This window comes from Nicotiana tabacum, chromosome 20 (genome assembly GCF_000715075.1).
Source record: "Nicotiana tabacum cultivar K326 chromosome 20, ASM71507v2, whole genome shotgun sequence".
NCBI classification, from domain to species: domain Eukaryota; kingdom Viridiplantae; phylum Streptophyta; class Magnoliopsida; order Solanales; family Solanaceae; genus Nicotiana; species Nicotiana tabacum.
In genome coordinates, this window is record NC_134099.1 from 79,200,813 (window position 1) to 79,215,925 (window position 15,113).

Here is a 15,113-nt window from a genome sequence, read left to right on the forward strand (position 1 = left end):
TATCTCTTGTTCTGGTATTAATTCTCTTATAACATAATTCTCTTCTTGTCCTGTATTTATTAGTATTAAATATCCACATCCCTTCAATTGTTCCACAGTGTAATTGTAGAGAATTCCTGTCTTGTTTTCCACATGGTTATTTCCTCCATTGATATATACAAATTTTCTGCTCATTTCGTCTTTTTGGTCTCATTTAACATATAATAGTAAAATAAAAGGAAAAGACTTCTCTTATAGATTATATAGAAAATACTTATATACAATTATATACAAAATATATAAATACAGAACCCGTCGTAAAAATCAATTAGTATTTTTCGGAAATTGGTCCATTATTCCTGTTATATAATAATAGTGTGGGTTTATTTCTTCTATTTTTTGTTCTATTAATTTTTGTGGAGTGGTATAATTTATTCTTCTTGATGTACTTCTTGATGTACTTATTCTTGATGACGTTTCTGGCATTTCATTATTTATTCATTTTGATGTGCTTAATCTTTCTTTTACTATTTCTAAATCTTCATCCATGTCCATTTCCGTATAACTGTAATTATTGTTGTCTATACCTGATACTATTCTTTCGAATGGATTTTCTATTTTTATTTTATTTATTTTATTTTTAGCTGTTATCTTATGTTTTGTTGTTAAAACATATAGATTTTTACATCTTGCTGTGAATATTTTACTTCCTGGTGCTAATTCTATTCCAGACATTTTCCAGTATAGTATTAATGATTTATCTATATTTTTATCATCTACTGCTACTGAATAGTTAGCACTTATTATAAATTTAAATTTTTGGTATATTAAGTTACCTCTTACGGCACTTATTATACTCTTTTCTATAGGTTGTACAATTCTATCATCTGCCAAGTATATTTCTATAGGGGTATCTATTTCTTCCCTAAAATATGCTTTTATTAGGATCTCCGTTCCTCCTAAGTGTACATATTTTATTGGATTTTTTGCTTTTATATCTTGTATTTCTTTATTTAGTAGTCTTTTATTTAAAATTGGTATTTGTGCTTTACCTTTGATGTATTTACAATCTATTATATGTTCTCTTTGGCTTACTACATATTATTCTTCTTTCTGTCTTTTAAACCAATTCTTTATTGTTGGTACTTCTAATATTTTGTCTATGCTTAGATCCAATTCTTTTCCTTTTATTTGTTCAAATACATTAGCGTCAAATATTATTTTTTGTTCTGAAGATTGTTCATCTTGGTGTTCTTCTTGTTGTATAATTTGTATATCTTTTTCAGTCATAATTTTCTTCATCTGATTCTTCTATATCCTTGTTTATTTCCTTTTCATTTTCACAGAACTCGTTTTCTGATATCTCATATATGCTATCTTCACTGCTTAGTTCATAATCTACATATTCTACTTGTGTATATTTATCATTATCTATCAATATTTCGGTAATTTGTTTCTTCTTTGGGTTTTTTGGTAATTTACAATCTTTGGCTAGGTGTCCTAGCTTTCCACAATTATAGCAAGTACATTCTGTTAGTTTTTTCTTTTTCCTATATGGTTTTTTATGTTTATAATTTTTTACATAATATCTTCCTCTTGGTTTCCTATATTTATATTTTGATTTAAATTTCTTTTTCTTTCCTTCTTTTTTGTAATATTTATCTGTGCAGCCAAATTGGGGTGCTATTCTACTTTTGCAACATGCCAAATTTTTTACTAATATTTTTTCCATTTTCATGTTTTCTTTATTTTTTTCACATAATTCTATAAACCAGTTTTGTAGGAATTTTATCCTTGCTCCTAATGTATCTGCTAGTCCTGCTTCGTTCCAATTTTTTATTATTTTTGAGCTAAAGGGTTCTGGTAATTTTGTAAAATATAATTTTCTTATCTCTTTACTTTCATCCGGACTATATGTTCCTTTATAATAATAGTCTCTAAATGCACAAGTATATTCATCTATATAACACATATTACATATTGCTAATTTTGTCATTAAATTCCAATTTGTAATTTTTTCTTTATTTTGTTCTTCTACTTCTGTTGTCATACTACTAAATTCATTTCTTATTGCTATTTCATATTTATTTAATATATCTGTAACTGTTGTTGTAGTTGTACCGTCAAGTTTTTTATTACTCCTTAATGTGTCTAAGCTTTCACTTGATAAATTTTGTAACCATAATTTTACAGTTCCTATTAATGTTCTTTCTATATATCCTGGTGTTTCCGTTATTGCTATTTTATTATCTATTAGTTGTTTTGAGATATATCCTATCCATAATTGTATTGTTTTATTTATATCTGCTACACAATCTAGATCTAAAAAATTATATTGTTCAGTTATCTGTCTTGGTGCCCATTTCTTATTTAACCTTTTATCCCATAATGTTTTGTTTCTATCATATGCATCATAACTTACTCTGTAATAGTTTGGGTTTAATTGTTTCGGATTTTTTACTCCTGATGTGCTTGGTTTATCCTCGTTCATATCTCCTGTATTTATTTCTGGGTTTATTTTTATCTTTTCTGTTTTTTCTATAAGTTCTGTGTATGTTTCACTTGTTTCTGAATAGCTTTCTCCTAGTTCTGTGTCTTTATCACTTTGGTCATTTATTTCGTTTATACTTATTTTTGATGGACTCTCCTGTACTTCTTCTAACTGTAATTTGAACTTTTCTATCTCATTTGTTAGTTTTAGTTCTTGTTCTTCTTCTTTACGTTTTTCCTTTTCTTTTAGTTTATTTGCATACATCTGTTTTAGCATCTCTAATTCTTTTTCTAATTCTGTTATTTTAGTGTTTTTTACTTCCTCTATCTGTTGTATTTTTTCTTTAGCTTGCCGTTGTATTTCTTTAATCTCTCGTTTTCTATCTATTTCTTCGTTTTCTTTTGTTATTCTAACCATGGCGGTTAAACTATCCTCTAGTTTTACAGTTTCTTTTTCTAACATTAAGTTTAGGTTATTTCCTTTTTTTTATATCTTCTTCCTAAGTTGGAAAATATTATTGTTATTTTTAATCCTTCTGGATTCTCATATGTTTTCTCTTCTAGTGCAAATTCTTCTTTATTCATCTTTTATCCTTTAGATAACAAACATATTTATATTCTGTTTTAGATATTATATCGATTAATTTAGACAGCCTAGCTTTGTTTATTTTTGTGATACTTAAGTATTCATATTCTATGTATAGTTTCTTTAGTTTCTTTCTAATTTTCTGCGATTTCTTAGTTATTTTAATTGTTTCACTGTTTTGCGGGTTTGTACTATTAATGTCAGTGTTATTTTTCATGATTTGCTTCTTAATATAAATGTTTATTTTCCATAGCTCTGATACCAATTTGAGGGATCATGTTTAATACTGAGATGTAGGGGTCATGTTTAATACTGAGATGTATACCTGTTGATACATATATCCATGGTTTCTATATTTCTAAGATTTATTTCTTTTCTGTGTTGATAACTTTCAAGTTTATCTTCTATTAATACATTCTAACGTGTCTTTGTAAGAAAGAACATTATAATTGAATCACTTGAACATCTAAAAGGCCAAATGAAGCAAAATGGTCATAGATCTTCTAAGTATGTGTTTGAATGGGTGTGGGCTCACTTCTAGTGGTGGCTTAGCCACATAACTTTAGTTTGCCACCTTTTAATTTGATTTATGAGTCACTTAGTTTGAAGGGTGGGTTGCCACATTGAGAAATTTAATCTTTATCCAATAATTTCCTAATTAATTAGAAAATATCCCATTACCCAGTAATTAACCAATTACCCACATAATTAAGAATTGTCTCAACTTACTCAAAATACAACTCACTTTTAACACACTTTGTACACCTTACTATTATGATCATGTAGTAACTTATATTAAACTAGTTCATAAATACCAGGTATTATGGCTCGTATCGTATTTTATCCCAAATCAACAACCTTCAACGAAACTCATTTTCTTTGATTCGTTTACCCTTTAACCTTTACGACACTTTACTTATCACCTATTATAAATAGCATAAATGCTCATAACCTTAAGAATATTCTCATCCCCGAACTTATGTCGATTAGCTTACGATGAAACTTTAACATACGAAAATGCGGAATTTATTATCTCATTTCCGAGCTTATATCAATTTACTTATGGCGTACTTCTACGTACGAAAACATGGAGTGTAACATCATTCCCCCCTTTGGAACATTCGTCCTCAAATGTTGACTGATGCACTTATCATTTTCATGACTTATGTCTTCTAAATACTTTAGTACTCTCCTTGCTATCAAGGCAACTTTTTTGTGAATAATTCCAAAGTCCAGGGCATTCCCTCCTTTAGCCCACTTTCTCACACCACGACTTATGGTCGGAATCCTTCCAATCTCGTAACTGTTGCTACCTTCTATCATGTAGCTTGTACGAGTCTAACCTTGTAAGTGCACCTATGCGACTCTTCTCTCCTTTTTCCTCCAGCTTGTAGCCTATCTCTAGGCCTCACTTTTTAAACATATATAGATCTTGACAAGATATCCCTCTGGGCATCTATAGGTATACTGAAGTTCTTCTCTTGGTACTTTGTCGAACTTACGAATATTGCTATATCTTATTGATATGCCCGATTATCTATCCACATGACTTTACTACATCTAAGTAGGTCATAATATACCATAACTCTTACCTCGATTTATCATTACTGAGGTCTGCTACCAAACTCCAGGTTACGTTCTTTGCTTATCCCTTATGTATAAATTTGTGTCCTTTAATGCTTCCTCATTACTATTTATCTTAAGAATGACGGCCTAATCTCACCTCATACTTTGTGACTTTTGTCCATCCATTATTGATTCACCTTAATGTTGATCTATCATCTACCACTAATAACTTGATCTCTTATGTAACACTATCACTAGGGCTCACGTCTCATCGGGGACATCTAGAGTAATTAGATTGATCCACCTAGGAGCAATACAATACTTCCATAATCATATTTTATAGCATCCCAATATGACCCACCTTACATGGGTATTTTAATCTCGTATAATTCATGAAATCCTCTTCAATTCATAACTCAATCGAAGGCCCAAACGTCATGCTTTATCTTTCATAATTACACTCTTATTCCACTACCAGGATAACATTCCATCTCTTCTAGATGCTATTAGTCTTAGACTTTTTTAAGTTCATGTAGGCTATACTGAGCTTCCTGTAACTTAGAGAAGCCATTAGCTCACTTGTTTTCATGGGCTTAATCCTGAGGACTTATCTATTCTCATCACCTTCTCACTCGCCTTTTCTTATCCTTACTTCTGTCTTCCTAAAACCTTTTCTCTCTACCATACTTTAGCTTGCGACCTATACGTATCTATTTATACTATTCGCAACCTTCCTTCATCTTGCTTGCACCATAGATTTCCTTATTTTATTTTGGAACATCAAGCAAGACATCACATCGTCTCTAGCTCTTCATTACTCTCTTGGCTAGATCTCTTGGTACCTAGAAACCATAGGCTGGACGATATGCTACTCACGATGCCTCTATTATTCCTGGATACTAAATCCTCACGCTTCTAGTCTTTTATTCGAAGTATGGACTATTTTCAACCTTCTTCATTTGAGTATCTCGTACGTTGTTCACCTTTACCTTACTTACCTTAAAATCTCGTATCACATCTTCTATCTCTTTCATGACCTTCCTTTCACATAGTAATAATTCACTTCATAACTTGAAGTTCTATTATAATACTTGCACCTCTAGTGCATACACAATCCGGTGGGAGCTTCATACTGACTTTTTATGAGGCTGATACTCTTCTAACTGGCTTTATTGTAGAGCCGTTATAGAATATGGTTGTTGTACTATCTCTCTTGTACCTCTAATATTAAGAGTGATTCTGCAATGTTCTCAATCATGATTTCTATAATTTTGTAGGTCCTATAATCAGACTCCTGATTTACTTAGTTGATGTAACTCTTTAGTTTCCTCTTCCCTCTGAACAGCCTTTACATAGGCTTAAGCTATCTTCCGATCTGCGGCTCCTGGTATTAGTTATTACTTTAGCCTTTCATGGGCATTATGGAATATCCATGATACAATCTTCTAACAACTCAATCCTTTGTCTATGCCCTGGGCTCAAATTCTTTCTTTTAACTTATATCGGAGTCTTCTATGTCTATATGATTGTCAACATATATGCTGCATGGATAATATTTAGAAACCTTTGGTTCATTCATAATGTAACTAACTCTGGATCATTGATCGAATAATTCCTTTTGTTTCTTCTCAACTTTCTTTAAACGCAGGCAATTACTTTTCCTGGTCTTTCTGCCCCCTTGTTGCTTGCATACTTAACTTATCTTAGTGCCCACACATATTGGAATTCTATACAACTCATATGATCTTGAATATTACTTCTGATTTTACTTCCCATTCATTAGCCAAGGTAGGTGCCACTTTCTTATAAAGTGCATATAACGTTGTTGTGAGACTGTTGCTATAAGACCATTTCCTTTTTAGGTCATTGAGCTTAGGTTAAACCTTCTTCCTTACTTCCTCAACTAGTCTTTTATTGTATTACTTAGGAAGGATCCTCTGACTCTTGTAAAGCTATGAGCTTATTACATTGTATATTCGACGGACCTTTTGATATCCTTCATTTCCTATAATTATCCGTAGTTACTTACTGCCATGCCCTTGTGCTTGTAGGGTTGCTTTTGAACTGATATTTTGACTATCTACCCAGTGGCACTCTCTTTAATTACCATAATAGTCATACACTACCTTTAACTACCCCAACTCCTATCTAAATATTCCTCAATTATTATAATGACCTTACTGCGAGGCTGAATTCACTATATTGGGTTTTACTATGTTTATCTTGCATGATCTGCTGACTCACCTATAAACTCCTGTTCAGCCATAACTAGGCTTTCCTAAATCAATTACTAACTACTCGTTGGCCCATTCTCATATTAATATTTCACGTAATCTTTCTTAGGTTATTTCCTTGTCTTTACTTACGTCTTGCACTGGCTCCCTATCTCTCAATAACATCTCGGGCAGGGTCCCTTACTTCTTTTCCTTGACGTCGTGTTTGCATAAGGTTCTAGAATCGTAGCATATCTGTAGGCTTTGTATAAGTGCAATCTCATCCTTTTTTCAAATTTTTAACGCATTCTTCCTTTACCATTCCCTAATTACTAAAACCACTTAATTCTAACTTAATGCCACATCACTCCATATTTTCCCCTTTAGAGGAGTATTAAGAGTTGGAGCTATGATGACCTACCTATAGATGTTTTATATCTTCATCTTTGGCATCTTTTCACATCATCGATAACCCTTACTCGCCTTGTGGTAATCCTTCTATACCAAGGATAAAGAAATTTCTTACTTACGAAGGTGACACTTAGTGTAATTGGCATATACAGTCCCCTGAGCTTAACTTTGCTCACATTGCTTGCTTTAGGGAAGCGTCTTCCTGAATGACCATTCTCTGAATTTCTCATGAATCTTCTTCTATTGTCCATTCTATTATTGTTGAAACGCAATCTGAAATTCTCATGATGCCGACTATTATCAAATTACTAAGTCCCTAATTCATGTTTAGTTTATCTTGTTCACCAGCCCATACTGATTTCTATTACTCTAAGGTCTAACTTTTCCTTTTAGTAATCATGTTAGAGTCACGAACTTATTTCTCGAAATGTGGATATAACTGTATGACCTATACTCTTTTGTTGTCTTAAGGCCTATCACCTCTCGTATTTTCCTTCCCTTGTCTATAGACTCTGTAATACTGTCTCTTTTTTTTTGGTCTACAGTTTCATCTGTGTACCACATTTTACTCATAATGCTTCATTAACTCTCTTCTTATTTACTTGTTAACATTTCTGTCTATCAGTTTATTCTTAAAACTTCAATAAGCTATTTTTTTTGCTTTAATCTTCTTTTTGCTCCATCCACTGACTCTTCTAATTGCCTAACATTCTCTCTTTACTAGGGATGGGAGCCACATTAAGATAATATTTATCCCTTCTAGGCTTCCAGTGCCTATCTTCTAAATTTTTTGATCGTGCTAGTATTCACATCTAATTGTAATATCCTAGAGTGCACCATCTGGGTGTCTCATAAGGAGATCTATTAGCACCTTTGTACTATCCTTCGGAAATTTCAACTAACTCAAACAATCCATCCATCATTTTGGGTTATTCTAACCCCAGCTGGATCCTGATATCCTATTCTTCTCTTAAACCATATCCGTTAGCTCCCATAGGGCATGTCTGAGATGTGTGTGGATGATTGTACATACATCTGTTGCTGTTGAAGGTAACTCAAAATGCTTATATCTCTCTTCTCGAATTGTAGATAATGTCCATCCGAACTAACTAGGTACCTCGTACCCTTTTACACCTTGCTTCTTGTACTTGAAGAAACTTGTACCTTCTGATTCTCTCGTTGCTTTTAACCACATCGGTGGATAGATATTCATGCCTTAGGGATTCTTATCAGGAAGCTTACACCTTTTAGTACACACATGATATGCTAAAGACCTTACATTTACTCATAATAAGCATGGTGCAAAAATCGAGTTCCTCTGACTCAACTCTTCTACAGCTATATCTCTTACCAACCATTTTTCTTGATGTAGGCATTATCCTATTATGAATAAGATAGAGTTTAGGAAATTGAGTTATTACAACTGAGCTCTACCACACGACATAGAGTAAGAAGAAAGAGTGATAATCCTAAATGCCCTGCAACCTCCTGCTTATAAGTGTGGTGCACGACACACCCATAAACAAGACTCTACTAGACACGACTTGTAGACTGCCTAGGATAGAACTACTCTGATACCACTCCTGTCACGCCCCGAACCTAGGGGCGAGACCGGCACTCGGTGCCTCACCTATCCTTGCGTACCAACTTGTGACTAAGGGACTCTAAACATATAATGCCATGCTTTGGCCATAGGTCACATTGAAGACAATTTGCGAAGCAAAATATAAAACTGAACAGGAACTAACACTAACTAAACATCAATATAAAGCTAGGCCGACAGGGCCGTCATAACTACTAGAGCTGACAAACCAACAAAATATACATACAAGGCCTAAAAGCCCAACATACTGCACTAACTGATAGGATATGTCTACAAACCTCTACTGATGGATGTACTATAATCGAAAAAGGGCCCCAGCCTACCCATAACATATATACATATATAAACAAGATGTACACAAAACTCTATACCCGACAACTCCGAAGGACGTGGAGCTTACCGATCAAACTGAACTCGGGCAACATCTACTGAGGAGGTCTACCCGTCTGTCTGTCTGAATCTGCACGCATGAAATGCGGCATCCCTGGAAAAAGGGACATCAGTACGAAATAATGTACTAAGTATGTAAGGCAACAAAATAACTGAAAGCTAAAATTGAACTAATAATATAATAACTGAAAGTAACTAGGAGTCAAAGATAATTTGAAGATATGCTTACCTGCTGATACTGACTCAACTCACTCAATATAGTAAGTAAAATAGTTGTCCAGTATTATAAGTCTCGGTATATGTAACTGCTATGCCGTAGTAGGCTTGCTCATAGGCGTTCAACCATACAAGGCTCTGTATCTCGACCATTCTGGGCTCGCTCATAGGCGCTCAGCCACAATATGCTCGGTATATAACTTACCATATGATCAGAGGTTGTACAATAGGAGCCTGCTTACCGATTATAGCTCGATGGTGGTGAAAATACTGTAATACTGTAAATATATAGACCATTTTCTCTCTTGATTTGTGTCACACCTCTTTTTTACTCGAGGGAGTATATAATGAAGTTTTTCCAATTTAAGTGACATTAATTGAAATGGAATTATTTATTTTATTTTAGAGTCGCCACTTGGAATAATTTATGGTGTCCCAAGTCACCAGTTTATTTTCAATCCCGAATCGAGAAAAATTTGACTTCATTTAAAAGTCTAGGAAACCAGAAAACTAGGTAAGGAATTCTGTTAACCCGGGAGAAGGTGTTAGGCAATCCCGGATTCCATGGTTTTAGCACGACCGCTTAGCAATTTATACTTGACTTATTTTGTCTAATTACTCATTTTAGGACCTATGTTTATTTTACCCTTTTACCGCTATTAATCACTTGATAATCCATATTTAAAGAATTAACTTATGATGAGTTACGTGTACGAATACTCAATTCCTAACACTTAGTTTATTTAAGAAAAAGGTTTGGTCAAAATTGCGCGAACACATACTTTGAATTTATTCGAAAAAATCGCAATCATGATATAATTTAAAGACCGCGCCTAAAGCATAGGTGTAAAGGTTCAATACTATGTGAGATATTTATTTGAATCAAATGAGACAACTTATGTATTAACTTCCAAACATGCCCAGATTTAAAAGTTTGGGACCTGTCTAGGACTGAGTCCAAATGAACTCTAGCCCAATACATATATTGTCTATTACTCAAACAGCTAATGAATTTAAATCTAAGAACTTGAGCCCGACTGAGTCTAGATGAATCTAGCCCAAAACCATATTATTAAGCATTCAATCAATTAGACATGATTAATTAAGGAAAATTCGGGCCTACTAATGAGTCCAAATGACTCTGGGCCAATATCTATTTGTGGACGAATAAATGGAGTTACCGAAAAAAAAGATTTGGGCCTGATGATAATGAGTCCAACTGAACTCTGGCCCAATGCATATTTGTGTGAAGGAGTTTGAGATAAAATTTGTAATGACATTTATAATGTTTTACCTATATTTTTGTTTATCTTTAAAACAGAAGGGGGCTTTTGAATAAAATAAATCAAAATCTTTGCTAAATTTGGATAATTTTCTTACGGATTTGCCTAAGTCTTTTATTTCTTATTAACTTAAGTTAAAGGGCTAAGTTTTAAAAAAACTCATTCGTATTTGAAAATCTTAAAGTGTAAAGGCCATTGATCAACTCATTTTATTTAATATAAAATCAGAATACAATTCCATGAACCCAATTGGTTTTGAGCCTCAAAATGTATTATGATTATTATTTAGCTTACTTATAAAATCTGGTTCTTCATGATTTTAAGCTAACAACAATCAGAATTACTCATTTGATTATTTAATGACATAATAAAACTACTAATTAAACTAGCACATTGTATAATAGGAATAGATAAAAATTATTACATCTAACTAACATGGACAGTGATAAAAATCTGCCCATTACTACTCTAAAAAGTTTTTTAAAAGTGCCTTTTCTTGTTCTTGCTATTACATACAAACGTACAGATTTTATGAATACATGAACCGTAAATAGATTTTGTAATTTTTAGAACACTTTAACATTAAAGCTAATATAGCTGAAAATGACCTAAAACAGTGTAAATAATTAATTCTACATGAGTTCACATACAACTCTCAACCAAACAACATGATTCATGTAACATTCAAACAAAATATAAATTTTTGATAACCAGCAAATCCTATTCATGATACGACAGTATTAACCTTACATTGTTAAGAAAATATCTTGATAGCAACAAGAAAACAAAGCAAAGAGATAAAATATATCTCTGAAAACTTGAGTAAAAGCAGCAGCAAGAAAATCCAAATAGGAAACCAAAATAACTTCAAATTCAAACCCAGAAATCCCAGAAAAATATATGAAACCAGTAGGAGTTCTTTGCTAAAAGTGAAAGAAAGAGACTCCAAAAATAGTGCAGAATCAGTGTATTTTCAGGAAATTTTCTGTGTTTTTTAGTGTCTGAATATTCATAGCTATATCAGGTATATTCAGGTACTTGTATAATGAAAAGAAAGAGTGTATTTATAAAATGAAGGAGTGAAAAGGGATAAGAATGGACAGCTAACCAATTTCAAATACCTTCCTTATCTCAAAAAATGTACAAGTGTCCCATTTCTGGATATTTTTGGATCTTATCCCTATTTTCCTACTCAGCATTGGGACAACTGTCCCTATTCTTGAAAGTTCAATATTTTCAGAAGAATTTTCAGAATCATGTTTCCAAAATTGACCCTTAAGGGTCTTGGAATTACCTCAGAATCAGATTAGTTTTGGGCCTAAGTTAGGTGACTCTTGGCTTGAGCTCTTAAGCTTTTAACAAAGTTATGGGCATGTCTATTCAGCGAGGCCCAATTTATGAGCCAAATAGAATGGGCCAACTTAAATGAGGCCCAATTCTCAAACAATAATTAAATAAAAATGAATAGTTGATAATAAAATATCAGTAATTAGTTCAGCCAAAAACAAAATAAATAAATAAACAAAACAATAAATGCTAATCAAAACAAAAAATCAATGCAAAATTAATGAAGATAACACATATAATGATACTTAAAATAGACAGAAAGCAAAAAAGGAGAAATAAATTAATTTAACACTATTTTTTACTTTATCTTAATAAATCCATTTTAATTAATTAATTAATGTAAACAAAATAACAAATAAAACACATAATGATGCAAATAGTAATAGAATACATTTAAGCCATGATTTTATTTATTTAATTATTAAGTCCTTTTAATTAATTAGAACAGTATATAACTAACAATAATAATTAATAATAAGAAAAAAAACATAATACAAAAAAAGGAAAAGAAATTAAAGCTAAAGAACCCTTTAATGGATCTAGTTGCTAAAAACCCTTGCGCCAAGACACTCTCAAAATCTAAGATCCCGAGTGAGAGATCTTGTCGCGAGGATTATTATACAAACTAGGTTAAGTTTCTTTTTTCTTTTTTTTTTGTTGAAAAAATATCAGATCTAGCCGGTAAAAAACCTCTTGTCAAGACACCCACCTGGAATCTGAGGTCCTTGGTGGGAGAACTTGGCAGGAAGATCTTTAAACGGACTAGAAAAATTGAAAGGGGGCAGACCTATAGTTTCTGGACTTTTAGATTTAAGATCTAGGGATTTTGGTGGGGTTTTTGGGGATTTGGTTTGTAGGGTGAGGTTCAGGGAGGTGAGAATAGTGTAAAGTGTGAGTTTGAGGGATTTTGGAGGTCCGCCGCTGCCGTAGGCGATTTTCGGCGGGCGGTGTGTGGCGGCACTAGGGTTTCGGCCACTTTCTAGGTGTAGGTTTGTTGGTTTTTTGTGGGGTTGGTTGGTGGGGTGAGGTAGAGAAGAAGAAGAGGAGTTGATTGATGTTGGTTTGGGGTTATTTGGTTATGTCCGGCCGGCAGAGGCGATTTTCGGCCGGTGGCTCTAGGCGGAAGGTGGAGAGGCGGCTAGGGTTTAGGACAGGGGTGTTAGGGCGGCTAGGGTTTGGTGGCGGCTTGGGAGAGAGAGATGTGAGATATGGGGAGATGTGAAATGAGGGGGGTAGGAGGTGTTAGGACATATATATATATATTAAAGGGGGAGGGAGTTCCGGACCATTAGATCTATTAGAGATCAACGATCAAGATTTTTTTTGGGGGTGAGGGGAGGGGGGAACAATGCCGTTTTGGGTAGAAAGGGGTTGCACTGGTTCAAAAGGGGTGGGCTTGGGTATTTTTGGGTTATGTTTTGGGATTGGGCTTGGTTTAAATATTGGCCCAGTCCGATTTTGAAGAAACAAAGACCCCTTTTTCTTTAATTAATTTTAAAACCTAACTAATTTTAATAAAATCCTAGATTAAACACTAAATTGTCTCACATTATAAAATTACACTAATTATCTATTTGTATTATTTACATAATTAGTCAATCTTAAGTTTTAAAAAAGAAAAATTACTAGTTTTTAACAATGAAACTAAAAATGTCAAAAATAAATAATTTTTGTGATTTCCTTTTAATAAAGTAATTAAATTATGTAATTAGGAATTAAATTAAATTAAAAACCTAATAATGTAGAATGATGAAAGTTTAAATATTTTTTGTTAGTTTTCATAACTTTAAAAATGAAAAATGCAAATAATTCCAAATAAATACCAAAAATCCTAAAAAATCTAAAAATAAATAGGGCTAATTTATTTATTAATTTTGCAGGAATAGTTTGATGTGGTAAATATTACATGCTCACAGCTGCCTCTCTTTGCTCGGAAACACAAAGAATTTTTGGGCAAAGACAAAGTGAGCAGTCACAAACACATTTTACCCGTTTTGATAATCCGTGGTAAGTATTTTGAAAAAGTTTGACTAAACCTTGCTTCAAAGATTGCCTACATATCCTTGGCTATAAAAGAATCAGGTCAGTGTTGTTTTGGAAGTTTTGGTTGTTGGGACTACCAGAAAGTTGTGATTTCACTGCGGTTACTGCTGTTAGTGCTGCTGAACTCCTTATTACACCCAAGTAAAAATGAAGAAAACTAACTAAACCTATCAAGTACGAGTTACAAGATTCCTCAGTAAATTTTCGAAGCTTGGTCTCGAGTCTTGGCTGGTTCTTTATGCAGACTCTGATCTGGATCTTGATGTTTGTTAGCTGCAGGTGCTGGTCCAATCTTCTTCATCTTTTTTCAGATCAAGACAGGACATGCAAACTGGTGACTTCAATCTTGTCTTGAGTAGTCCATATCTTCTGCGCTTCTGCGCTTTGGGTTTAACTTCTTTTTTTTCTTCTTTTCTTTTATTCTGGATTGAGACTTCTTCTTTTGGTTGTCTCAAAACTTGTGCCTCAAGGTAAAAATATGTTCAAGCACCAAACCAAATGAAACAAACGAAATTTTCCGCCCAAATTTTCACTAGAAACATTTCGTGAGTTATTTGTAACCAAAACTCTATACTATCTCATTATTGAAAGCAATAAAATTCAGACATCGTGTTTTGGAAATAATCAGCCTCTTGGGCCTGTAAGAAGACATTGACCATCTCGGCCTCATCCATCGGTGGTGTTACCCTGGCCGCTTGTTCACGCCATTTGATAGCGTATTCCCGAAAACTTTGCGAGGTTTTATTTTTGAAGTTGGTCAAAGAATTCCTGTCGGGGTCTATATCCACGTTGTATTGAAATTGCCTTGCAAAATCCTGGGCCAGGTCATCCCATATGTGCCAATGAGAGATGTCTTGGTCCATACACCACTCAGAAGCAATTCCGGTAAGGCTCTCTCCGAAGTAGGCCATTAACAACTCCTCTTTTCCACTAGCACCCCTCAGCTGGTTGCAATATCGCTTTAAGTGAGTGATCGGGTCTCCATG